The sequence below is a fragment of the Panulirus ornatus genome, chromosome 11 (genome assembly GCF_036320965.1).
Source record: "Panulirus ornatus isolate Po-2019 chromosome 11, ASM3632096v1, whole genome shotgun sequence".
NCBI classification, from domain to species: Eukaryota; Metazoa; Arthropoda; class Malacostraca; order Decapoda; family Palinuridae; genus Panulirus; species Panulirus ornatus.
Window position 1 is genome coordinate 36,448,130 of NC_092234.1, and position 27,292 is coordinate 36,475,421.

Sequence of the window (27,292 nt, forward strand, 5' to 3'; positions counted from 1 at the left end):
TTACCCATATACATTGGGTGTTCAGTGTTGTAAATGGAAATGGTTAAGAGCTTGTAGATTTATGTGCTGAAAAAGGACTGGTGATTGGGAATACCTGGTTTAAAAAGCGAGATATACATAAGTATACTTATGTAAGTAGGAGAGATGGCCAGAGAGCGTTATTGGATTACGTGTTAATTGACAGGCGCGCGAAAGAGAGACTTTTGGATGTTAATGTGCTGAGAGGTGCAACTGGAGGGATGTCTGATCATTATCTTGTGGAGGCTAAGGTGAAGATTTGTATGGGTTTTCAGAAAAGAAGAGTGAATGTTGGGGTGAAGAGGGTGGTGAGAGTAAGTGAGCTTGGAAAGGAGACTTGTGTGAGGAAGTACCAAGAGAGACTGAGTACAGAATGGAAAAAGGTGAGAACAATGGAAGTAAAGGGAGTGGGGAAGGAATGGGATGTATTTAGGGAATCAGTGATGGATTGCGCAAAAGATGCTTGTGGCATGAGAAGAGTGGGAGGTGGGTTGATTAGAAAGGGTAGTGAGTGGTGGGATGAAGAAGTAAGTTTATTAGTGAAAGAGAAGAGAGAGGCATTTGGACGATTTTTGCTGGGAAAAAATGAAATTGAGTGGGAGATGTATAAAAGAAAGAGACAGGAGGTCAAGAGAAAGGTGCAAGAGGTGAAAAAGAGGGCAAATGAGAGTTGGGGTGAGAGAGTATCATAAAATTTTAGGGAGAATAAAAAGATGTTCTGGAAGGAGGTAAATAAAGTGCGTAAGACAAGGGAACAAATGGGAACTTCAGTGAAGGGCGCAAATGGGGAGGTGATAAGTAGTGGTGATGTGAGAAGGAGATGGAGTGAGTATTTTGAAGGTTCGTTGAATGTGTTTGATGACAGAGTGGCAGATATAAGGTGTTTTGGTCGAGGTGGTGTGCAAAGTGAGAGGGTTAGGGAAAATGATTTGGTAAACAGAGAAGAGGTAGTAAAAGCTTTGCGGAAGATGAAAGCCGGCAAGGCAGCAGGTTTGGATGGTATTGCAGTGGAATTTATAAAAAAAAAGGGGGTGACTGTATTATTGACTGGTTGGTATGGTTATTTAATGTATGTATGACTCATGGTGAGGTGCCTGAGAATTGGCGGAATGCGTGCATAGTGCCATTGTACAAAGGCAAAGGGGATAAGAGTGAGTGCTCAAATTTCAGAGGTATAAGTTTGTTGAGTATTCCTGGTAAATTATATGGGAGGGTATTGATTGAGAGGGTGAAGGCATGTACAGAGCATCAGATTGGGGAAGAGCAGTGTGGTTTCAGAAGTGGTAGAGGATGTGTGGATCAGGTGTTTGCTTTGAAGAATGTATGTGAGAAATACTTAGAAAAGCGAATGGATTTGTATGTAGCATTTACGGACCTGGAGAAGGAATATGATAGAGTTGATAGAGATGCTCTGTGGAAGGTATTAAGAATATATGGTGTGGGAGGCAAGTTGTTAGAAGCAGTGAAAAGTTTTTATCGAGGATGTAAGGCATGTGTACGTGTAGGAAGAGAGGAAAGTGACTGGTTCTCAGTGAATGTAGGTTTGCGGCAGGGGTGTGTGATGTCTCCATGGTTGTTTAATTTGTTTATGGATGGGGTTGTTAGGGAGGTGAATGCAAGAGTTTTGGAAAGAGGGGCAAGTATGAAGTCTGTTGTGGATGAGAGAGCTTGGGAAGTAAGTCAGTTGTTGTTCGCTGATGATACAGCGCTGGTGGCTGATTCATGTGAGAAACTGCAGAAGCTGGTGACTGAGTTTGGTAAAGTGTGTGAAAGAAGAAAGTTAAGAGTAAATGTGAATAAGAGCAAGGTTATTAGGTACAGTAGGGTTGAGGGTCAAGTCAATTGGGAGGTAAGTTTGAATGGAGCAAAACTGGAGGAAGTAAAGTGTTTTAGATATCTGGGAGTGGATCTGGCAGCGGATGGAACCATGGAAGCGAAGTGGATCATAGGGTGGGGGAGGGGGCGAAAATCCTGGGAGCCTTGAAGAATGTGTGGAAGTCGAGAACATTATCTCGGAAAGCAAAAATGGGTATGTTTGAAGGAATAGTGGTTCCAACAATGTTGTATGGTTGCGAGGCGTGGGCTATGGATAGAGTTGTGCGCAGGAGGGTGGATGTGCTGGAAATGAGATGTTTGAGGACAATGTGTGGTGTGAGGTGGTTTGATCGAGTAAGTAACGTAAGGGTAAGAGAGATGTGTGGAAATAAAAAGAGCGTGGTTGAGAGAGCAGAAGAGGGTGTTTTGAAATGGTTTGGGCACATGGAGAGAATGAGTGAGGAAAGATTGACCAAGAGGATATATGTGTCGGAGGTGGAGGGAAGGAGGAGAAGTGGGAGACCAAATTGGAGGTGGAAAGATGGAGTGAAAAAGATTTTGTGTGATCGGGGCCTGAACATGCAGGAGGGTGAAAGGAGGGCAAGGAATAGAGTGAATTGGATCGATGTGGTATACCGGGGTTGACGTGCTGTCAGTGGATTGAATCAGGGCATGTGAAGCGTCTGGGGTAAACCATGGAAAGCTGTGTAGGTATGTATATTTGCGTGTGTGGACGTGTATGTATATACATGTGTATGGGGGTGGGTTGGGCCATTTCCTTCGTCTGTTTCCTTGCGCTATCTCGCAAACGCGGGAGACAGCGACAAAGCAAAAAAAAAAAAAAAAAAAAAAAAAAATATATATATATATATATATATATATATATATATATATATATATATATATATATATATATATATATACCTTTTTCATACATGTTCGCGACGTGTAATACACTGTACTTACAGCCCCCTAACCACAATAGGTCCCACAGTCCTTTCCATGGTCTCCCAACCGCTTCATTTTCTCTGGTTCTGCTCGTTGTGAACAAACACGTCGTCCCCTGTATATAACATCGCTCTAATTCGCTCTATCCCTTCCACGTCTCGCACCCTCCAGCAAGTTCAGGCCCCGAGACTTCAACACACCTTTCATTCCATCCTCCCCAATCCCTCTTGGTTTCCTCCCTTCTCCTTGATCTCACCACTTCTGACATGAATGCCCTCTTAATCAACCTTTCTTCACTCATCCTTTCCATATGTTCACACCGTGTCAGCACACTCTTTCTAGCTCTCTTATAATATACTCATGACCACAGCCTCGTTCTTACCCTAGTACTTCTCAATCGATCAACCCTCCTTACACCACATACCATCCTCACACATTTCCAGCACATTCATCCCAACCTTTACATTTTTGTCTTAGACCAGCGCCTGGCATCAGTAGAGCAACGATGGGACTACTGCACCATCACACATACTCATCTTTGCCGTTGAAGGCAAATGATCTCTCTTGCCACACAGTCCTCAGTGCACTCATGACCTTTGCCCCCTCACCCACCCTATAGGTCACTTCAACTCCCATGGTTTCATTCGCTGCCAAATCCATTCCCAGGTACCTTGAACATTCCACTTCCTACAACTTTTCTCAATTCAGACTCACACTTCAAGTAAGTATTTCTTTCCACTGCTACAGTTAATGACCTTGCTTTTATTCGCATTTACACTGAACTTTCTCCTTTCATACCTTATCCCAAACTCATACCAGCCAGTGCAATTCCTCACTCAAATCTGCCACCAGGACCATGTCAACAGCAAAGAACAATTGACCCACCTCCCAACGCCCTCCTCCCCCAACTGACTGCATACCTGCTCCTCTCTTGAAAACTTTGGATTAACCTCGCTCACCATCCCTTCCATAAACAGATCAAACAGCCATGGCGACATTACACATAACTGCCGCAGAACCACTTTCAACTGGAACCACTCACCCTCCTCTCTATCTACACGAGCACACCCTTTACTCTCTTGATCAAAACTCCTCACTACTTCTAATAGCTTTCCTTACACACCACAGGGCAGCTCTATCAACCCCGTCATCCGCTTTTTATTTTACTTTCATAAACGCCACATACAAATCCCTGTGTTTCACTATTTCTCATAAACATTATTCAAAGCAAACACATTACTTCTACCACTGTTATAAGGTACAGATATCAAGTGTAAGGATATTCGCTGCCTTTCCTTAGCCTACAGGAAAGTAAGTGATCACAATATGCTCGGCAGTCCATTGGCCGAGCTGGTTCATCAATGTTCTCATTAAGGGACTTCATTTAAACCATGGCTCATGTTTACATGAGAAAGACAGACAACAGGAGGCCTGACTGGCCCACGAATGGGTTGGTGGATGCAGTAGTTTGACGTTGACGGCATGAATGACCCTGGTAGGTCAATATTGCCCAAAGCTCAGACAACCTACCAACCAGAGAAGACAGGTCATTAAAAGACTCACCGGGAACACAAAAATGAAAAAAAAAAAATGCTTAACGACAAAATGTAATTCCGCTCAGCAGTCTTTACAGCTATCACCACTGAGTCCCCGCTGTTGCATATACGCCATTACCCCATGCTGACAGTCCCCGCTGTTGCATATAAGCCATTACCCCATGCTGACAGTCCCCGCTGTTGCATATACGCCATTACCCCATGCTGACAGTCCCCGCTGTTGCATATATGCCATTACCCCATGCTGACAGTCCCCGCTGTTGCATATACGCCATTACCCCATGCTGACAGTCCCCGCTGTTGCATATAAGCCATTACCCCATGCTGACAGTCCCCGCTGTTGCATATAAGCTATTACCCCATGCTGACAGTCCCCGCTGTTGCATATAAGCCATTACCCCATGCTGACAGTCCCCGCTCTTGCATATAAGCCATTACCCCATGCTGACAGTCCTCGCTGTTGCATAGAAGCCATTACCCCATGCTGACACAAACGCTCAGCTGCTCTTAAAACACTTGCCTCTCATGATCTCATGACCAGGTGCATAAACGCCAATACGTCAGTCATGTCTTATGACTGATTATTTTTGACGTTTTCCTCAGAGAATCCCTGAATTAATAAGAAATTTGACTAAACGACTTTTGAAGATATTTCTAGTCTTGGCATTCGCTACGTCTGACGGTAACTTATTCCAGTGCTCAACTCACCTATAGGAAAAGAAGCTTTTTCCCACGTCCGTACTACATCTTTTTAGCTTGGAGTTTTATTCCATTCGTCCTGGTAACCGTATTATCCCGTTATTTCGGAAAGATGTTCGTGATTTACTTGATCGAACTTGTTTTGAATTTCAAACACTTGGATTAAGTCGCCGCGAAGTCTACGTTCTTGAAGAGAGAAGAGATCCAATCGTTTTAGCCTCTTTTCGTATGCCAGATTTCTAAAGGATGGGATCAACTTTGTCGCGCGTCTTTGTACTTGCTCTAATTTTTATAGGTGGAGACGAAAACTTGAGAATTATAAAGTGTGAGCACTGTTTCTGGTGTCTTGTAATCTATGTTCCTGGGTATGACACCTAACATTTGGTTGCCTTTTTTACTTGCTGCTTGACACTGTCTAGTGTATTTCAGATTGTTGCTAATGACAACTCCAAGGTCCTTTTCTTCATTCGCATTGGAGAGTTTCCGAACACTTTGTAGTCGTAACGTATATTCTTCCCTCCAAAGAGCATAACTTTACACTTGTATACATTGAAATTCATTTGCCATCTGTCTGACCACTCTGCTAGTAAGTTAAGATCTCTTTGAATCATTTCGCTGTCCTGCATGTTTACAGCTCTACCTCCTAGTTTAGTATCAACAAATTTGGAAATCTTCGATATGAGACCGAGTTCTAGGTCATTAATGCATATTATGAAAAGAATTGGGTCTAGGACCGACCCCTGTGGCACACCACTCGTTACGTCTAGCCAATCTGAGGTTTCGCCGTTTAATACTACACGCTGCTTTGTTCCGTTAAGCCAGTCTCTGATCCATGTACAGAGTTCTTCAGCAATTCCGTGGGCTTTGAGTTTATGTATAAGTCTCTTGTGAGGTACTATATCGTAAGCCTTTCGGAAATCTAAATATACTTACGTCAGACGGTAATTTTCCGTCCCAGTTCTGATAAATAACAAAATAATTCCAGCACATTCGTCAGGCAGGATCTTCTATAGCAGAACCTGTGTTGGTTGTCCGATATAATTTTGTGTTCTAGAAACGTGACAGTTTTATCTCGTATTATTTTTCCATCATTTTTCCTAACACTGACGTAAGGTTAATTGGGCGGTAGTTCAAGGCACACTTGTTGTCTCCATTTTTATATATAGGAGTAACATCTGGTTGTTTCCAGTCAGTTGACATCTGATCATCCGATAGGGATTTGTTGAATGTTTTTGTTATGGGGTATATCAGTTGTCTCCTGACCCTTGAAAATCTTGGAGCTAAGTTATCTGGGCTGTTGGATTTGTTAGGATTTAATTGGTCCAGGTGTTTAAGTACTTCAGAGTTTCTTATTCCTCTAACCTTCAACTATTCTTCATCTGATCCTTGAAACATTTTCACTGGTTGCGGTATTCGAGATGTTTCTTCAGTTGTGAATATGGAGTTAAAAGAATAATTTAGTATGTTAGCCATTTCCTTGTCAGTAATAAGTGTGTCATGTTCGTATAGTAATGGTCCAATTCCTTCTTTTACTGTCTTCCTTTGTCTATTTGAAGAATTCCTTAAGATTATTCTTAACTTACAAGGATATTCCTTTTTCTTCGTCGCGTTTACTCTGTTTTGTGACCTTCTTACACTCTCTTTGGATTTTGATTAATACCGTGTGATTTTCATCGATTCCCATTTATTTGAACTTCTTATAAGGGGTGGTAGTTACCTCCAGGATGAACACGAGGTGGAAGTTACCTCCAGGATGAACACGGGGTGGTAGTTACCTTCAGGATGAACACGGGGTGGTAGTTACCTCCAGGGTGAACACGGGGTGGTAGTTACCTCCAGGATGAACACGGGGTGGTAGTTACCTTCAGGGTGAACACGGGGTGGTAGTTACCTCCAGGATGAACACGGGGTGGTAGTTACCTCCAGGATGAACACGGGGTGGTAGTTACCTTCAGCATTAACACAGGTGGTAGTAACCTTCAGGATGAACACGGGGTGGTAGTTACCTCCAGCATTAACACAGGTGGTAGTTACCTCCAGATAAAACAGAGGACATGACCTCTCCACGTATCTCGTCACCTGTTCCCTCCCCCCTAACCCCAGCCAGGACACCTGTACCTTATATGTCATCAACTATTACTAGTTGTCCCTACTCTCCCCCACACCTCCACGTACGTGTGTGTGTGTGTGTGTGTGTGTGTGTGTGTGTGTGTGTGTGTGTGTGTGGTTATCTACTGGTTTGTGTTTGGGGTGGGGGGAAGGAGGGGTTCTGTTTCCAAGGCGCCCCATCTTTTGAACCTGCTCGACTACACTGTGTTCCTGGGTAGTCAATTTCCTAACTGTTTACACGTACAAAGACAAGAAAAATGCTATTATTCCCCTTAAACTTTGCTTTCGTGACTAGGACAGTGATAGTCTGAAATTTACCAATTTCCAGTTGGACAACAAGCGAATTCGCACATATCTATTCACATACAATCAGGAAAAAAACATGTGCATCAAAATTAACATGTATTTACACTAATGTTCAACAAAAGTGATCACAAAATATTTCGAAGTGAGTAGTTTTTGGGGGATTTATGATCGTCTTGTAAATAACTGTCACGAATCAGATCCCAAATATAATCTACCATCATGTTCTCGTTATATGTTCCTTGGTGGCGGTGTTCAAAGTCCAGTACATCCTGGTGGAAGCGCTCGTCTCGCTCCTCCGAATACGTTGCCATGTTCTTATATCAAGATGAACGCCAAGGATATGGTATTTTGAGGGACATCCTGCAGCCCATTTTGCCGTTGTCCTTCACCATAGTCTCAACCAGCTGCACATATGTGTTCGGCCTTGTGGTCGCCTAGGAAGCCCCCGAACCACTGCGACAAAGCTGTACCAAGCTGCTTCCTCCTTCCTAGTGAGCTTCTTAGGAAATTCCTTGCACTCCAGGATTTTCTTTATCTGTGCTCCGACCAAGACACTGGCTATGATCTTTGCCTCAGACAGCTTAGGAAAGAAGTCTGGAAGGTACTTGAAGGCGGCAGACTCCTTACCAAGAGCTGTGACTAATGCGCAGTGGTGGTATCAACACCTTCCGGGGGTCGACCAGTGGCTCCCACTTGACGCTGTTCATCCCCACAGAGAAATTCGGTCCGCTGAGGCCAGTCCCGCCTGCGGTAGTGCGCTGCGGTGTCCACGCCGTCCCAGAGGCAAAGACAGCAGGGGAAACTTGTTGAAACCACCTTGGAGACCCATCAGGAATGCCACCATTTTGAAGTCTCCGATGACCTCCCAGCTGTAGTCATCATACTTCATGGCGTCTAGCAAGGTCTGGACACCGTTGTATTCTTCTCTGAGGTGGAGCGAGTGAGCCAGGGGAAGAGCCGGGTGCTTGTTCCCGTTATGGAGCAGCACGACTCTGAGGCTCCTGGATGGCCTGTCAATAAAGAGGCGCCACTCGTTCGTGGTTACAGGCGATTGCCTCGACCAGACTGGTTACATTGTGGCAGAAGCAGAGCCCACCGTGACGGGTGAAGAAGCTGGGAAAACCTAAGAGACGCTTCCACTGATCTGCGATTTCCACACTTTCATCCCACAAGTTCCACTGCCTGAGTCTACACGTCAAAAGCTCGGCATTGGACTCTGGGTGACCAAGGCTTCTGATCGAATCGTTGAGGTCTTTTTGGATTGGGGTAGTATGGGCTTCTCTCCTCAGCTGCAGAACTGAAATTGTAATCTGGATCTACAACGTCTTCCGCCCTCCCTTTCTGACTTGCTGGTCTTTTCTGACGACGGCTTCTCTCTCTCTCTCTCTCTCTCTCTCTCTCTCTCTCTCTCTCTCTCTCTCTCTCTCTCTCTCTCCGGAGTGGGTATGAGGAGCTCAGGGTCGTGTGGCACCCGGGCAATGGATGATGGATGGTCTGGATACGTGATAGCGGGTGTAGTCTGGCCAGTCTGAAGTGTGGAAGGGTTCACCATGTGGCTACTGCTGGAGTGGTCGGTGGGTTCCCACCAAATTCTCGGGATAGTGAACTTCATGGCTCAGTTTTCCCCTCTGTATCATCCTGCAAAAGAACAATACAAAATTGTGATAATGAAAAAATTCATATATTTGTCTATGTGTAAGAGATTCCCTCAACAGTTTCCATATATCTTTGTCAATAACATTGAAAATAAAAAAAACTAAAAGAAAAGTAAACTCTAAAAATTCTTTAACTTATAGCAAAATACCGTCATCTAAACGAGCAACCGCTGTCTGTCTGTCTTACCTTCCAGAGTTTTTGTGCAGTGTTCGCTGGTGAAATGAGTTGCCCGGAATTGATCTCGATCCCCGGGAGGTTGTCATGCCGGTATATGCCTCGTAGGTCTGGCACACACCTCAGCTGATGCTGCCACAGTGTACAATACTTTTTCTCTCTCTTGTGTTGATCATGTGGCCACAGACGTAGCAAGATGCGTCTGTCGGATGCTTGCAACCTCAGATGCCATCCCAGAGAAAGGTATATGTAGCCACTTAGGCAGCTACATGTAAACTGAACTGGTTGGCTTAAACCCCATATATTTATACTACTATCTATATTACTGGAAACTTCTAGAACGTTCTGTATCAGCTATTCAGCACTGATTCTATCTAGAATGTTCTGAAAATTAAGTAAATTTCAACATATCACTGTCCTGATCACAAAAGCAAAGTTTTCAAGGGAATAACAACCATGTTCTTTACTTTTCTTAGACATAATCAATTAGAAAATAACACTTTGATAACCAGGAAAAAAAATTGGTAACAGTGTTATCATACTAATACTGCAATCGACTTCGGTGTACTGTCTGATACTACGGTATATTCCTGTTCTTCCATCATCTTCACACTATATAACTACTTCACTACCTCTCCTTCTCTAACATTTTTTTTTTGCATCATTTCACGTCCTGCTCTGTGGGTGTTGCAGCCGTAGTTCTCCCGAAGAACTGTTCGCTGTCTACGTCACAAGAGGTGGTACTCATTCAACTGTGCTGTATCCACACCGGATCTACGAGTCCCATTTGGGGGAAGAGCGACACAGGTCTTGCCTACCTTGGCTAACTTGTGTCTGTCAGTCTAAATCCTTCACTTCCCCTCACGACCCTGATCATCACCTGCAAGAATATTGAGGTAGGAGTCCACACCTGCTGACACACCTGATCCTAACCCGGGCACCAAGGGATCGACCCAGCCCCAAAGAAAGAATGAACACCTGGGTTGGGTGTGGGTCGACTCCCGCGCCCTGAATGTGAATCACTGAGGGGCCCGAACCCGGCATGTGTGACTTAGAGTCAGTGGCACTCACTGCTACTCCATTAAGGCCCGAGTGTGTGTTTGTGTGTGTGTGTGTGTGTGTGTGTGTGTGTGTGTGTGTGTGTGTGTGTGTGTGGAAACATTAATCATACTACCTAGAGTGAAGGGTGGGTGACCTGGAGTTCAATGGCTGTGTCCCGGCCGAACAGAACGTGAAATGAAAATATGTAAATAAGAACAGGGGTCCCACCTGGCAAGCTGCACGATACGTATCCATGTTCCCAGCTTCCTGGGCAGCTGCTGGGGTGCATAATAATGATCAATAACAACGTTAATATTGATCATAACATGATCACCTGGACTTCCAGCTGTTGTACCTACAACTGGGGATCACTCCTGGAAACTAGCTTACGTGGTGGACATCACTGACCCTCTCCAATTGAGGCACCCATCCACCAGCTCCCTGTCCTCACACACATGGGCATCTCTGTCCCTCCCCCACGACCACTGGTCATGACCGGCGTACGATCAGTAACAGACCATCACTGGCCTTGGTCGTGGCTCTCTTCCTGAGGAATGCCGAAGACCCATCCATTGTGGGGTTTCAGAACGTTGCACTCAGAATCATACTTGGCTCTTCTATGTCAACACAACTCAGCGCCAAGCACGATGAATTAAGATTGACATCAGTTATTGATGGAATCTAATGATCAGCCACCACCTCCGCCATGAAAAGCATCAAATGTCCCACACACACACACACACACATACCATACACTCAACACCAGCCTAAGATAATCCAACCTCACCTTCCACCCTCTTGGCTACAAATCTCTCTCAATGTTCTCTGTTCTCTGGTATGCAAATAACTTTCCAGGCAAGAACAGAATCAGTTGGTGGTGGAGAACACACGGATGGAGAAAGAGCTTTACCTTCACCTCATTACGATCTGATGGATCTACTGGTTGTGCTTTCGCAGCCAACAGAGATGGATCCCTTGATGTGTCCCTCCATCGCCTCCCAGTGTTACTACACACAGCCAGCTTGCAGTCCCACCACGCATTGGTTTTCCTTGTTTTAACTGACGTTGTCAAAGTACTGTGATTTGTGACTCTGAGTCAGAGTTTCAAGTCGTACAATTACAGTCATCTTCCTCTCTGTGGTTCACCAACTACAGTCATCTTCCTCTCTGTGGTTCAAGTTACAGTCATCTTCCTCTCTGTGGTTCACCAATTACAGTCATCTTCCTCTCTGTAGTTCACCAATTACAGTCATCTTCCTCTCTGTGGTTCACCAATTAGTCATCTTCCTCTCTGTAGTTCACCAATTACAGTCATCTTCCTCTCTGTGGTTCACCAATTACAGTCATCTTCCTCTCTGTGGCTCACCAAGTTACAGTCATCTTCCTCTTTGTGGTTCATCAAGTTACAGTCATCTTCCTCTCTGTGGTTCACCAAGTTACAGTCACCTTCCTCTCTGTGGTTCATCAAGTTACAGTCATCTTCCTCTCTGTGGTTCACCAAGTTACAGTCATCTTCCTCTCTGTGGTTCACCAAGTTACAGTCATCTTCCTCTCTGTGGTTCACCAAGTTACAGTCATCTTCCTCTCTGTGGTTCACCAAGTTACAGTCATCTTCCTCTCTGTGGTTCATCAAGTTACAGTCATCTTCCTCTCTGTGGTTCACCGAGTTACAGTCATCTTCCTCTCTGTGGTTCACCAAGTTACAGTCATCTTCCTCTCTGTGGTTCACCAATTACAGTCATCTTCCTCTCTGTGGTTCACCAACTACAGTCATCTTCCTCTCTGTGGTTCACCAAGTTACAGTCATCTTCCTCTCTGTGGTTCACCAAGTTACAGTCATCTTCCTCTCTGTGGTTCACCAAGTTACAGTCATCTTCCTCTCTGTGGTTCACCAAGTTACAGTCATCTTCCTCTCTGTGGTTCACCAAGTTACAGTCATCTTCCTCTCTGTGGTTCACCAAGTTACAGTTATCTTCCTCTCTGTGGTTCACCAATTACAGTCATCTTCCTCTCTGTGGTTCACCAAGTTACAGTCATCTTCCTCTCTGTAGTTCACCAATTACAGTCATCTTCCTCTCTGTGGTTCACCAATTACAGTCATCTTCGTCTCTGTGGTTCACCAAGTAACAGTCATCTTCCTCTCTGTGGTTCACCAAGTTACAGTCATCTTCCTCTCTGTGGTTCACCAATTACAGTCATCTTCCTCTCTGTGGTTCACCAATTACAGTCATCTTCGTCTCTGCGGTTCACCAAGTAACAGTCATCTTCCTCTCTGTGGTCACCAATTACAGTAATCTTCGTCTCTGTGGTTCACCAATTACAGTCATCTTCGTCTCTGTGGTTCACCAATTACAGTCATCTTCCTCTCTGTGGTTCACCAAGTTACAGTCATCTTCCTCTCTGTGGTTCACCAATTACAGTCATCTTCCTCTCTGTGGTTCACCAAGTTACAGTCATCTTCCTCTCTGTGGTTCACCAAGTTACAGTCACCTTCCTCTCTGTGGTTCACCAAGTAACAGTCATCTTCCTCTCTGTGGTTCACCAATTACAGTCATCTTCCTCTCTGTGGTTCACCAAGTTACAGTCACCTTCCTCTCTGTGGTTCACCAAGTAACAGTCATCTTCCTCTCTGTGGTTCACCAATTACAGTCATCTTCCTCTCTGTGGTTCACCAATTACAGTCATCTTCCTCTCTGTGGTTCACCAAGTTACAGTCATCTTCCTCTCTGTGGTTCACCAAGTTACAGTTATCTTCGTCTCTGTGGTTCACCAAGTTAGTCACCTTTCTCCCTCTAGTTCACCCAGTTCAGCAGTGTCTGGTAACCCTCCACTACACCTCCCTAGCCATCATCATCTCCCACGTTACCTCCCGTACCACGAGACAGACAAGCCAGCCGAGCTTGGCTGTGGTTGTCCGGCTCTCGTTACCCCACATCATATGTCAACATTTTGTATCCATCAAGGGCTGTACTCCTTACTCCTCGTGTTACAGGGTATTGTATGCCATGGAACATAACAAATTTCACAGTCACTAATCTCCTGTGTTTCCCAGGGTCAGCCACACACACATATACCAAGTCAGGTAGACAACCATGACTTGGGGCGACATTGAACATTGAGCTGCACGTCTCTCAGACTGGGCCACCGACCGCTGTGCTCAGTGAACAACAACCAACACTTGAGCAGCGTCTCCTGTGTCAACACAACGATTAAGACGCTGTGCATCACTAGTGTTATGGTTGCCTGACACCCAGCCCTCTACATGGACGAAAGCCACTTCATTGGAAATATATCTCAACCTAACTCTACCTCTCTTCCACGCCATCCTTCCTCTGGAAGATGGAGATAAATCTGTTTATTGTATTTCATTCATATCTACTGGAGCTCCTGACCCCACACTTACACTGACCCTGGGTCAGACTGCGCGCTCAGGGACACGTGACTCTCACTGTCCATCGCACCATCAGCATCAGTTGACCTTGTACGAGGTAGTACTTCTTCCCTTAATGGGGGTCAGTAGATGAACACTAACTATCTACTGATTAATACTACTACTACTACAACAACAACAACAACAATAATAATAATAATAATAATAATAATAATATAATAATAATATAATAATAATAATAATGCATTATTGCTTTACACAACATACGAACATGAACGTTATTAAAAAGGGGGTTGAAGATTGGAACACCCAGTCTATACATGAACACTGAGGTGAGACGTGTGATGATGAAGGTCACAGTGGCAGAGATGGTGGGGCTGTTCTCTTAGTGGTGTCGAAATAAGGCTGGGAATTACAGGCGGTTGTGGGGAAAATGGTGCGCTAGGTTGTCCCCACACGACTGACCGAGGTCCAGGTGATGCTGGGAGCTGGGAGGACCAGCGAGACAGGTGCCTGGCGACAGGTGGTGCAGGAGGGGCCAATGATGGGCTTCCATACCGTTCTCTTCAGCTTTTCTTGTAGCCTATGATCCATGGTGGGCAAGGAGGAAAACCAGGCAGGGCAGACATGAGTCTATCTGGGTGGGACGAAGGTTGTATACAGAGATATTCTTGAGCACAGATGAAGGAGACTGCGCGTCCTGAGTCGATGAATAAGGTAGAGACGAGAGCTGGAGGATTCAATGATGGTACTGGAATGTTCCCTCCATCTTACACCATCGTCCAAAGCGACGCCGGGCAGCTTTCAAGGCTGAACAGACTAGATGGGGCTGGCGCGTATGAAGAGTGGAACACGGCTGAAAGCAAATTTGATTTGCACGATCATTGTCTTTCTTATGGTTCATGTAGACATGGCTGTCAATGATCCAGTTCTGAAAGCTGTCTAGGGTGTCCTGGAACGTGTTGTCCTTAGGTAGCTTCGTCAACATACTTCCATCCAGCAAGTACATAGGCTGAAACATCATCTATTATCAGTCTTACCAACATTAACCTTATCAACGGGAGGCATCTGTACGTTACCAACACTGTTCCTATGGTAATATAGGCAACATGTTCGTAAATGCGTCACTACACTGCTCGTAAACACCGTAGCCAACACCGACATTGTTTCCACTGGATCCACACCATCTTACTGATTTTGGTAACACTGTCGGTAACTCTGAGGCACAACTATGTCATCATTGCCACACACGCACGCCAGACTACACCAGCTGCTGCCTACCATGTTTCTGACCATGTTCCCGTGTTCTCAGTGGCTCTGGGTACAGCTGTAAAAGAATTAACTGGCTGCAGAACAGCTTAGCAATCAGGAGGCAGCAAAACCACATGAAAAGCCATTTTGGTAACATTTGCCAACGAATATCTTATCATCAGCTCCCTCCCAACCCACCCACCACAATGATCTCCCAACACAGTACAAGAACATCACGTAACTCAGCGCCCTCACCATCTTACAAGCAAACTATACAAGATATTCTCCCACGAATGAGCTACACTGCTAACCGCAATAACTATTGCATCTCTCAAACAATTGTAAAAAGTACACAGCTTGGAAGACAGCATATGTCACTCTACCACCTAAATTCACCAACCCAGAATCTCTTAACAACTCACGACCTGTTGACATCACTCCAATCTTCAGTCTAATTTGTGACAGGTTGAAGTCTAACTGGGTCCATGATGACGCTGCTGACCCAGGAGATCCTCAAGCATTTTGGAAACATGAAGTCTTCCTCCACCAACTCACTGCCTTGTCACCCTCCTAGACTTTACATACAGCATCTTGGAAAAGCGCAAGACCTCGGTGGCACACACCTTCGCAGACGACCCCACCAAGGCTTCCACTTGGTCAACCATAACATTATCATACAGAAAGCCGTCGACTTGGGGCTACGGGGCTGTCACGTCTCGTGGATGGCAGACCTCCTGACCGGACGACACTTTAAACATCTTGGCTTCACCAGAGACGACGGTTTGCACTGAAAGAGTCGCGTCAGCACTAATCATCAAATCGTCCTCGTACCATCTGTACATTCTACGCCGACTGGAATCATTTGGCGTCCCACCAGCTGAGCTCAAGAATGCCTACACGGTCTTCATTCTACCTAAGCTCACTTACGCCTCCCCAGCTTGGTCCTCCTCACTAACAGATACACGGAGGGACCGACCAGCTGGAAAGTGCAGAAAAGGTCATGCAGAATCATCCTGGGCCCATCTTACACTACCTATCAAGAAATCCTCATCTCTCTGAATTTGTCAACCCTCTCCGACCAACACCAACAGCTCGCACGGTAGCTTGGCAATAAAATGTTGACACGCATCTGTCACGTACACCTTCCTCCCCTACTTACACCCTTCCACCATAGAGCATCGTTCGTCGCCACGATCGCATCTGGAAAGCCTATAGTCTTTACTTTGGCTGTAAGGCTGGGGACCAGGACAAGAGTTGGACTCTACATATATGCTGCAGTTCTTGTACAACTAACCTTCGCTGATGGTTGGATCGCAAAAGGTCGTAGAGACAGATACAAGAACGGTCCTATACCTACCATTGTGCACGTCACAAATAATCCATGAACAAGTACATAGCCATACAAGTGAATGGCTTAGTTTTCTGTCGGTTAGGCCATGTGGTACGTCAACTACCGTATTACTGTAACTATTTACCATTTAATGTTCAATCAAGTGCATAAACCAGACTATTCACACTGTAAACATCTCTGTGTATCTGCCATTACACATGGTGTCACTAGATCAGACAACCCCATCAGTACACATGGTATCACAGGGACAGACAACCCCATCAGTACATACAGTGCCACTGGAAGAGACAATCCCATCAGCACACACAGTGTTACTAAGACAGATAACCCCAGCAATACACATGTTGTCACTGTGACAGACAACCCCAGCAGTACACATGGTGTCACTGGAACAGAGAGTCTCATCAGTATAAGACTGAGGCGTGGGAAGCGCAAGAGGTTGCAGGGGTGTTTGAGGAGAGCATGGAACCGTCTGCAAGACGTAGCCCACATATCACATGAAGGTATTGTGAGACACTGGTCACACTGTGAAAGAGAGAACAGCCTGGTGGACTGAGGAAGTGAAGGAAGAAGTTGGCAGAGAGCGTAAAGTTTTCTCCGTATGGTTTAAAGTCAGAAGAGTAGAATAAGACAATAGATACAGAGGCAATTATAGCTCTGAAGTTAAAAATAAGGCAGAGGATCTTATGGTAAAGACGAAGTTGGGAATTAGAAGTGTATATCATTAGGGGCAACTTAATGTTCACAATCAGTATGTAGGCATTGGGAATGAAGCTACACCAGGTTGGATGCACCTAAAACTGGAGGATATATTCCAAGTGTGGAAGACCATGGAATACCAGCAAAGCACCAGGACCATATTCATACCACCTGAAGTTAACAAAGACGATGGTGAACCTACGTATGGTGGAGCGGGGTCACCAGATACCTTAGTGATGCAAGGGGTGCAAGACAGGTATGAGAAGGTCAGTTTAAGTCTATGGTTTGTTACGCCTGCAAAGAGAAAGAATGAAGGGAATCAAACACCGTGGCACAATCACATATGTATTCTAGAGCTGAGCCACACAGGTAAGCCGTTTGAATTCGTGAGAAGGAAACATTACAAGTTGGTGATAAATGAGTCAGCGAGTCGGGTTTTCGTGCTGGGAAAACGCATCAGATAACAACATTGAATATGCATGGCTGCAGAGCTGGGAACATACGTGTGACCGGAATATAAACACGATACATATGGCAGAGGTGCTCAACTGATCCCACAGTGGGTGTAAGTCAGGGAACCAGACACATCAGCAACCTTGACTAATATCATCGGGAAAGCACACCAGTTTATATTCCATGGGAGAGTAAGACCTGAGGGGATGTTTGGGGTAGACACTGGCGTTGGCCAGGATAATGTTCTATAACCAGTTTTTTTTTTTATTTTCTTCAATAATAACTTTCTCAAACTGCTGAGACGACCCACTGAAAGCAAACCGGAAGTGTTGCACGTGCATACGCAGGATGCAAGGACTGGAGAAGGGGTACAATAAGTTATGTAACAATGATACGTGTTGAAAATACGATGTGCTGTTCTAACCACTCGAAGACCTACTATATGGCAGCGAAGACGAACACGAGCACTGATGCTTCATTATCAACAACCACCTCACACGAGCAGAAGACATATAGAATGTCAGATATCTGAGGGGCATTATAACTACGGATCTTCATCAATGAGCCACATACAGACAGCTGGACTGCTAAATTCAGCGGGAATACAGTAACATTACACTCAATGCTGAGATGATATCTTTCATGTCATGCCTGGCTGGAAAATCGCTTGGAAACCAGTTTGTATATATGGGAGCAAGACCAGGCAAATGACATGTAAATAGAGAGTATATACTTGGTTTAAGGAGGGCTGAATATGACGGATCTCAGAGTGGCGTAGCAGTCAACGCTGATGACTGACGCATTCATGGGTCGTCCGGGGTCAATCGTGTAGGATCGAAGCCTGCTTGCGGCAGTCGGTACACAGCACAACCAGCTGTTTATCTTCTCATAAAGGCTGGTTGGTAAACTGGGCACGTGACTCAGACTAGGATACACACACACACACACACACACACACACACACACACACACACACACATGACCGCCGTTTCCCGCGTTAGCGAAGTAGCAGCAGGAACAGATGAAGAAAGGCCACATCCGCTCACATCCATTCTCTAGCTGTCATGTAAAAGGCACCGAAACTACAGATCCACAACCACACCCAGACCCCACAAAGCTTTCCATGGTTTAGCCAGGACGCTTCTTTGCTGTGGTTCAGTCCGCTGACATCGCACATCGTACCTAGTATACCATATCGTTCCAATTCACTCCATCCCGTGCACGCCTTGCACCCCCTTGCATATTTAGGCCCATATTGTTCAAAATCTTATTCACTCCATCTCCAATTTGGTCTCCCTGTTCTCCTTGTTCCCTCCACTTCTGAAACAGCAGTGGGTCAGCTGAGTGACAAGGGTGTGTTGAGTGACAGCAGCACCCAAACTGAGTGACATGGGCGTGTAGAACGACAGTAGCAGGCCAGCTGAGTGACGAGGGTGTAATGAGTGACAGCAGCGGACCAAGTGAGTGACAAAGGCGTTGTGTTACGACATTTCTTTTTCCTTATTTAAGAGTGTATAATCAGCCCATCGGTCTATTAGATCAGAAAACAGAATTAATGGTTTCTGTTAACAGAGAGCTTTGGGTTAGACACAGACTCTTCCTTATCTTCTGGTCAACATCTCCTGACAGCTGACGACTGCTTATAATAGTAACACATTTCATTCAGCATTGGTTTAAATACCAAACACAGGTCCATAAAATAAGAATATAACAATCATCAAAACATATAAGATAATTCATTCCAATTACAATGCTCTCCCTCTTTTTCTCATTTGGTCAGTCGCAAGCAACATACTGGACCTTAGTTTACAACATAACTATTTAAAATCACCAAGATATATACAGATAACTTTACACATTTACCAGACAAGCGTTATATAACATCGTATCCAAACCTAAATCCAGAGAGAGCTAGAAAAACACAACAAAACATTCCAATACGTTTTCTGTTTTGTTTACAAGTGATTTCTATCATTTCTCTTATATCCAATACGTTTCTCAGTCTCTCATAAATTGTACGAATAGTAAAGATAAAACTATTAATTCACACACAATCAAATAAACAAAATTACGCATTTTAGCATAAAGCAATCAGACATTTTCAAAAGAATATATTGCACCTCACCACAGAAAACTGAACAAATTATAATGAGCAACTGAAACAATTATTGGAAAAAGAGTGGATATGACTGGTGAGCAGCAGCAGCGGGCCAAGTGAGTGACAAGGGTGTGGTGAGCAACAGCAGCGGGCCAAGTGAGTGACAAGGGTGTGGTGAGCAACAGTAGCGGGCCAAGTGAGTGACAAGGGTGTGGTGAGCAACAGTAGCGGGCCAAGTGAGTGACGAGGGTGTGGTGAGCAACAGTAGCGGGCCAAGTGAGTGACGAGGGTGTGGTGAGCGACAGCAGCGGGCCAGCTGAGTGACGAGGGTGTGGTGAGCAACAGTAGCGGGCCAAGTGAGTGACGAGGGTGTGGTGAGCGACAGTAGCGGTCTACCTGAGTGACGAGGGTGTGGTGAGCGACAGCAGCGGGCCAGCTGAGTGACGAGGGTGTGGTGAGCGACAGAGGTCTGGGACAGTAACGGAGCAGCTGAGTGATAGGGTAGTGGCCAGGGACAGTTAATAACATCATATCCGAAAGATGAAATCTCATGAGAAAACGGAAACTGGAGACCAAAATGCTCATACAATATTATATCAGGAAAATGGGCCAGTGCTAACGCTGGGCTATGACTGGCACGCTGGGGGTGTGCGGGTGGCTGGCGATAGCAAGGTTGAGGTAAGTTGGAGGAAGAGTTGTGGGAGGAAACCTAGTGTATGGAGGCGAGGGAGGAGAGAAGGGGCCGAGGTGCGCATGTTGGCCATGAGATCTGGTCTACAGGAGGAGGAGCATAATGAACCCAAGAAGGAACAGCGCTGAGAGAACAGTCCGAGGGTCACAGCCTTAAGGCACCATAGCACATAGTCCAGGGGAACTGGAGAGAGAGAGAGAGAGAGAGAGAGAGAGAGAGAGAGAGAGAGAGAGAGAGAGAGAGAGAGAGATATCCTTTCCACACTTGGAGGAACATGGAGAAGCAATGGTGTGGTCGGCACTATATTTCATATCTACCACTGCTGTCACATCCAATGGCAAAAGTGAGGAACATGACTCCAGCTGTCACCGGGGGATGGTGTGTCGCTAGCAGGTGGTGTGAGACGGACGGGCACGGCAGCGAGGAGGGAGAGAAGCAGGGCCAAGCAACTTTGATAAAGTTTGCTTAATTACCTTAATGATGAACCATCTCACGAGGGGGTAAATGAGCCACAACGAGCTTTGACGAGTCTAACGAGGGAGTGGTTAGCACTGTGCCAGAAGCGGCATGGTTGGCTATGGTGAGTGTGGGAGGGACGGAGGATACGTGATGACCAGCAGGTCACACACACAGCAGGACCTGGGGAGCAGCGGGTCACACACACGGCAGGACCTGGGAAGCAGCGGGTCACACACACGAAGGACCTGGGGAGCAGCGGGTCACACACACGGAAGGACCTGGGGAGCAGCGGGTCACACACACGGAAGGACCTGGGAAGCAGCAGGTCACACACACACAGCAGGACCTGGGGAGCAGCAGGTCACACACACAGCAGGACCTGGGGAGCAGCGGGTCACACACACACATCAGGACCTGGGGAGCAGCAGGTCACACACACAGCAGGACCTGGGGAGCAGCAGGTCACACACACGGCAGGACCTGGGGAGCAGCGGGTCACACACACGGCAGGACCTGGGGAGCAGCAGGTCACACACACACAGCAGGACCTGGGGAGCAGCGGGTCACACACACGGCAGGACCTGGGGAGCAGCAGGTCACACACACACAGCAGGACCTGGGGAGCAGCGGGTCACACACACACAGCAGGACCTGGGGAGCAGCAGGTCACACACACACAGCAGGACCTGGGGAGCAGCGGGTCACACACACAGCAGGACCTGGGGAGCAGCAGGTCACACACACACACAGCAGGACCTGGGTAGTAGCAGGTCACACACACACAGCAGGACCTGGGGAGCAGCAGGTCACACACACACAGCAGGACCTGGGGAGCAGCAGGTCACACACACACAGCAGGACCTGGGGAGCAGCAGGTCACACACACACAGCAGGACCTGGGGAGCAGCAGGTCACACACACACAGCAGGACCTGGGGAGCAGCGGGTCACACACACTGCAGGACCTGGGGAGCAGCGGGTCACACACACACAGCAGGACCTGGGGAGCAGCAGGTCACACACACACACAGCAGGACCTGGGGAGCAGCAGCTCACACACACACAGCAGGACCTGGGGAGTAGCAGGTCACACACACAGCAGGACCTGGGGAGCAGCAGGTCACACACACAGCAGGACCTGGGGAGCAGCAGCTCACACACACAGCAAGACCTGGGGAGCAGCAGCTCACACACACAGCAGGACCTGGGGAGCAGCAGGTCACACACACACACAGCAGGACCTGGGGAGCAGCAGGTCACACACACACACAGCAGGACCTGGGGAGCAGCGGGTCACACACACAGCAGGACCTGGGGAGCAGCGGGTCACACACACACAGCAGGACCTGGGGAGCAGCGGGTCACACACACAGCAGGACCTGGGGAGCACCAGGTCACACACACACAGCAGGACCTGGGGAGCAGCAGGTCACACACACACAGCAGGACCTGGGGAGTAGCAGGTCACACACAGCAGGACCTGGGGAGCAGCAGGTCACACACACACACAGCAGGACCTGGGGAGCAGCGGGTCACACACACAGCAGGACCTGGGGAGCAGCAGGTCACACACACAGAAGGACCTGGGGAGCAGCGGGTCACACATACAGCAGGACCTGGGGAGCAGCAGGTCACACACACAGCAGGACCTGGGGAGCAGCGGGTCACACACACAGCAGGACCTGAGGAGCAGCAGGTCACAAACACACATCAGGACCTGGGGAGCAGCTGGTCACACACACACAGCAGGACCTGGGGAGCAGCAGGTCACACACACAGCAGGACCTGGGGAGCAGCAGGTCACACACACACAGCAGGACCTGGGGAGCAGCGGGTCACACACACAGCAGGACCTGGGGAGCAGCGGGTCACACACATACAGCAGGACCTGGGGAGCAGCAGGTCACACACACACAGCAGGACCTGGGGAGCAGCAGGTCACACACACACAGCAGGACCTGGGGAGCAGCAGGTCACACACACAGCAGGACCTGGGGAGCAGCAGGTCACACACACACAGCAGGACCTGGGGAGCAGCGGGTCACACACACAGCAGGACCTGGGGAGCAGCTGGTCACACACACACAGCAGGACCTGGGGAGCAGCAGGTCACACACACACAGCAGGACCTGGGGAGCAGCAGGTCACACACACACAGCAGGACCTGGGGAGCAGCAGGTCACACACACAGCAGGACCTGGGGAGCAGCAGGTCACACACACACAGCAGGACCTGGGGAGCAGCAGGCCACACACACACAGCAGGACCTGGGGAGCAGCAGGTCACACACACAGCATGAAAGTGAAGTGGTCTTTGTCATGAGAGTAGAGTGGTGGTTGTCATGAGAGTAGAGTGGTGGTTGTCATGAGAGTAGAGTGGAGGTTGTCATGAGAGTAGAGTGGTGGTTGTCATGAGAGTAGAGTGGTGGTTGTCATGAGAGTAGAGTGGTGGGTGTCATGAGAGTAGAGTGGTGGTTGTCATGAGAGTAGAGTGGTGGGTGTCATGAGAGTAGAGTAGTGGTTGTTATGAGAGTAGAGTGGTGGTTGTCATGAGAGTAGAGTGGTGGTGTGTCATGAGAGTAGAGTAGTGGTTGTTATGAGAGTAGAGTAGTGTGTGTCATGAGAGTAGAGTAGTGGTTGTCATGAGAGTAGAGTAGTGGTTGTCATGAGAGTAGAGTAGTGGGTGTCATGAGAGTAGAGTAGTGGTTGTCATGAGAGTAGAGTGGTGGTTGTCATGAGAGTAGAGTGGTGGTTGTCATGAGAGTAGAGTAGTGGTTGTCATGAGAGTAGAGTGGTGGTTGTCATGAGAGTAGAGTGGTGGTTGTCATGAGAGTAGAGTGGTGGTTGTCATGAGAGTAGAGTGGTGGGTTGTCATGAGAGTAGAGTGGTGGTTGTCATGAGAGTAGAGTGGTGGGTGTCATGAGAGTAGAGTGGTGGGTGTCATGAGAGTAGAGTAGTGTGGTGTCATGAGAGTAGAGTAGTGGTTGTCATGAGAGTAGAGTGGTGGTTGTCATGAGAGTAGAGTGGTGGTTGTCATGAGAGTAGAGTGGTGGTTGTCATGAGAGTCATGAGAGTAGAGTGGTGGTTGTCATGAGAGTAGAGTGGTGGTTGTCATGAGAGTAGAGTGGTGGTTGTCATGAGAGTAGAGTGGTGGTTGTCATGAGAGTAGAGTGGTGGTTGTCATGAGAGTAGAGTGGTGGTTGTCATGAGAGTAGAGTGGTGGTTGTCATGAGAGTAGAGTAGTGGTTGTCATGAGAGTAGAGTAGTGGTTGTCATGAGAGTAGAGTAGTGTGTGTCATGAGAGTAGAGTAGTGTGTGTCATGAGAGTAGAGTGGTGTGTGTCATGAGAGTAGAGTAGTGTGTGTCATGAGAGTAGAGTAGTGTGTGTCATGAGAGTAGAGTGGTGTGTGTCATGAGAGTAGAGTAGTGTGTGTCATGAGAGTAGAGTAGTGTGTGTCATGAGAGTAGAGTGGTGTGTGTCATGAGAGTAGAGTAGTGTGTGTCATGAGAGTAGAGTAGTGGTTGTCATGAGAGTAGAGTAGTGTGTGTCATGAGAGTAGAGTAGTGTGTGTCATGAGAGTAGAGTAGTGTGTGTCATGAGAGTAGAGTGGTGTGTGTCATGAGAGTAGAGTAGTGTGTGTCATGAGAGTAGAGTAGCGGGTGTCATGTGAGGCAGGACACACACACACACACACACATGTACAAGACAATACAGTTCGAGGAAATATACATTGTCAGGTCCAGCCACAGCCAGCAACACGGCCCTCACCCACACCATGGCTCCTCCAGCCTGACAATACTGTGTACAGGAGACGAGTGCGTGTCTCTCCGGCCAGCGACAACACACCTGGCACTCGTGTCTGGCTCGGCCTAGCGCGAACACCTGTCGCTTACCCTGGGGGGGGGGGGGTAGGCTGGGTGTTCATGTGTGAATGGAGGGAGGTGGAGGTGGGGGGGGGGGGGGAGGGACTGGGACAGGGTGGCGTGTGTTAGCTGGAGGGACATGAGACGAGAGAGAGAGAGAGAGAGAGAGAGAGAGAGAGAGAGAGAGAGAGAGAGAGAGAGAGAGAGAGAGAGAGAGAGAGAGAGCAGGTGCTCTGTGCACGAAAAATGACACACACACACACACACACACACACACAAGAGTCGCTCCACATACATGTACGCGATGTACATTTAGTACATATTGTAGCGTTAGCGTGTCTTGGGGGACGTGGCGGTGGGCGGGCGGCAGACTGGCCAACGTAGCGGTGAGGGGAGCTGTGGGGTCAATCACCTCGTCAGTGACCCGACGCCTGTTATAAACTCGTACAAAACACGTCTCGGGTCTCGGTGTTGCTGGTATGTCTCCTCCCCACAACACACGAGGTGCACTTTGCCACCAGTCAACACCACCAAACTTTGTTTTGCTGGGATGGTTGTCTGTTTGAGGCCTTGCTGTGCCATCCTGCCTGTGAGCCGTTCTTGGAGGTCATAGGGCACCACCTAGCTTGTAGGGCGGGAGGTCGTTAATACAGTACAGGATGTGATGACACTGGCAGTGACACACGAACACCTTCACTGTCGCGGTGTCACCCAGGTTGTGATGACACTGGCAGTGACACACACACATCTTCACTGTCGCGGTGTCACCCAGATATTTCTTGCCTGTGGTATACCACACTCAACGCAGCAGGAGGCTGGAGCCTGCATGATGCATGAGAGCGCAGGGAGGGGCAAAAGGTGTGAGGAGTGCGGGAGGAGAGAGGGAAGAGCAAGGTGTGAGGAGTGCAGGAGGTGAGAGAGGGAAGAGCAAGGTGTGAGGACTGCAGGAGGTGAGAGAGGGAAGAGCAAGGTGTGAGGAGTGCGGGAGGTGAGAGAGGGAAGAGCAAGGTGTGAGGAGTGCAGGAGGTGAGAGAGGGAAGAGCAAGGTGTGAGGAGTGCAGGAGGTGAGAGAGGGAAGAGCAAGGTGTGAGGAGTGCAGGAGGTGAGAGAGGGAAGAGCAAGGTGTGAGGAGTGCAGGAGGTGAGAGAGGGAAGAGCAAGGTGTGAGGAGTGCGGGAGGTGAGAGAGGGAAGAGTAAGGTGTGAGGAGTGCAGGAGGTGAGAGAGGGAAGAGCAAGGTGTGAGGAGTGCAGGAGGTGAGAGAGGGAAGAGCAAGGTGTGAGGAGTACCGCAGGAAATAATGAGTTAGAAAGTGAAGGAGAAGGATGAGGTGTGAGGAGTACTAGAAGTGAGGGAAGGGAATGGAATGTCAAGAGTTACAGCGTTGGGAGGAGGACATGTGGATAATACAAGAGTTGCGGGTACGAGACCAGACAGGAAGGACGGTGTGTGGGGCATGCGGGAGCCACTAGACTACAGGTGGGAGGATGGTGTGTGGGTCCCACACCACATATTCGTAACAACTTCCACAAAGCATCTCTATCAACCCTATCATATGCCTTCTCCAGATCCATAAATGCCTCATACAAATCCATCTCTTTTCCTAAGCATATCTCACATTCTTTAAAGCAAACACCTGATCCACACATCCTCTACCAAAACCACACTGCTCCCCCATACCCGGCCCCAAATATGATGCTCTGCACATGCCTTCACTCTCTCAATCACTACCCTCCCATACAACTTACCAGATACACTCAACAAACCTATCCCTTTATAGTCTGAACACTCACCTTTATCCCCCATGCCTTCATACAGTGGCACTATACATGCATTCCATCAATCCTTAGGCACCTCATCATGATCCATATATACACTAAAAATCCATGCCAAACATTCAACAACATAATCCTCTTACTAAATCCACTCCAGCCGCCTTTCCATATTTCATCTTATGCAAGGGTTTCACCACCTCTTCCTTCTTTACGAAGCCACTCTCCATGACTCTCTCACTTCGCATTCAACCCAGACCCAAACATAATACATCTGCTACTCTGTCATCTAACGCATTTAACACTCCTCAAAATACTCATTCCATCTCCTCCTCACTTCATCACTACCTGTTATCACCTCCTCTTTTGCTCCCTTCACCGGTGTACCCATTGTCCCATTTGTTTTCTTGTGCTTTGCACATTATTTACCTCCTACCAAAACATTTATTCTCCCTAAAGTTTACTGATACTTGCTCACCACAACTCCAATTTGCCCTCTTTATTAACCCCTGCACCTCTGTCTTGACATGCTGCCGAGTTCTCTTAATATCTAATCACATGCACTCCTTCCCTGTGAGTACCGCCCAAACGCCTCTCCTTTCTCTTTCACTGGCAAATTTACTTCTTCATTCTATCACTCACTACTCTTTCTAACCTGCCCATCTCCCACCTTTCGCATGCAACATGCATCTCTTGCAAAAGCCGGTACTGCATTCTGAACCCCTCCCATTCGTCATCTACTCCCTTGCTCCATTTATTCTCACCTTTGCCGTTTTACACTCAATCTCTCCTGGTATTTCTTCAGACAAGTCTTTTCCAAGCTCACTTACTCTCACCACTCTCTCTCCCCGACAATGTTTCCTCTTTTTCGAAATCCGCTACCACTATTCACCTTCGCCTCAACAAGACATTGCACCAGGTGATCGTTTCAGCCCATTTACATCT

General features: G+C 47.4%; 1 protein-coding gene and 1 long non-coding RNA gene across 2 annotated transcripts in view; both read right to left on the reverse strand.

Annotated features, from left to right (window-relative positions):
- Window positions 1-27,292, reverse strand: part of LOC139751141 (uncharacterized) — a 295,019-nt gene that overhangs the window by 84,666 nt on the left and 183,061 nt on the right. The gene's annotated exons all lie outside the window — the stretch shown is intronic.
- LOC139751101 (uncharacterized) lies at window positions 7,464-9,556 on the reverse strand. The gene is made up of 2 exons (XR_011713284.1): window positions 9,294-9,556; window positions 7,464-9,089 (listed from the first exon to the last, which is right to left on the reverse strand). It is a non-coding gene; the product is annotated as an uncharacterized lncRNA (long non-coding RNA).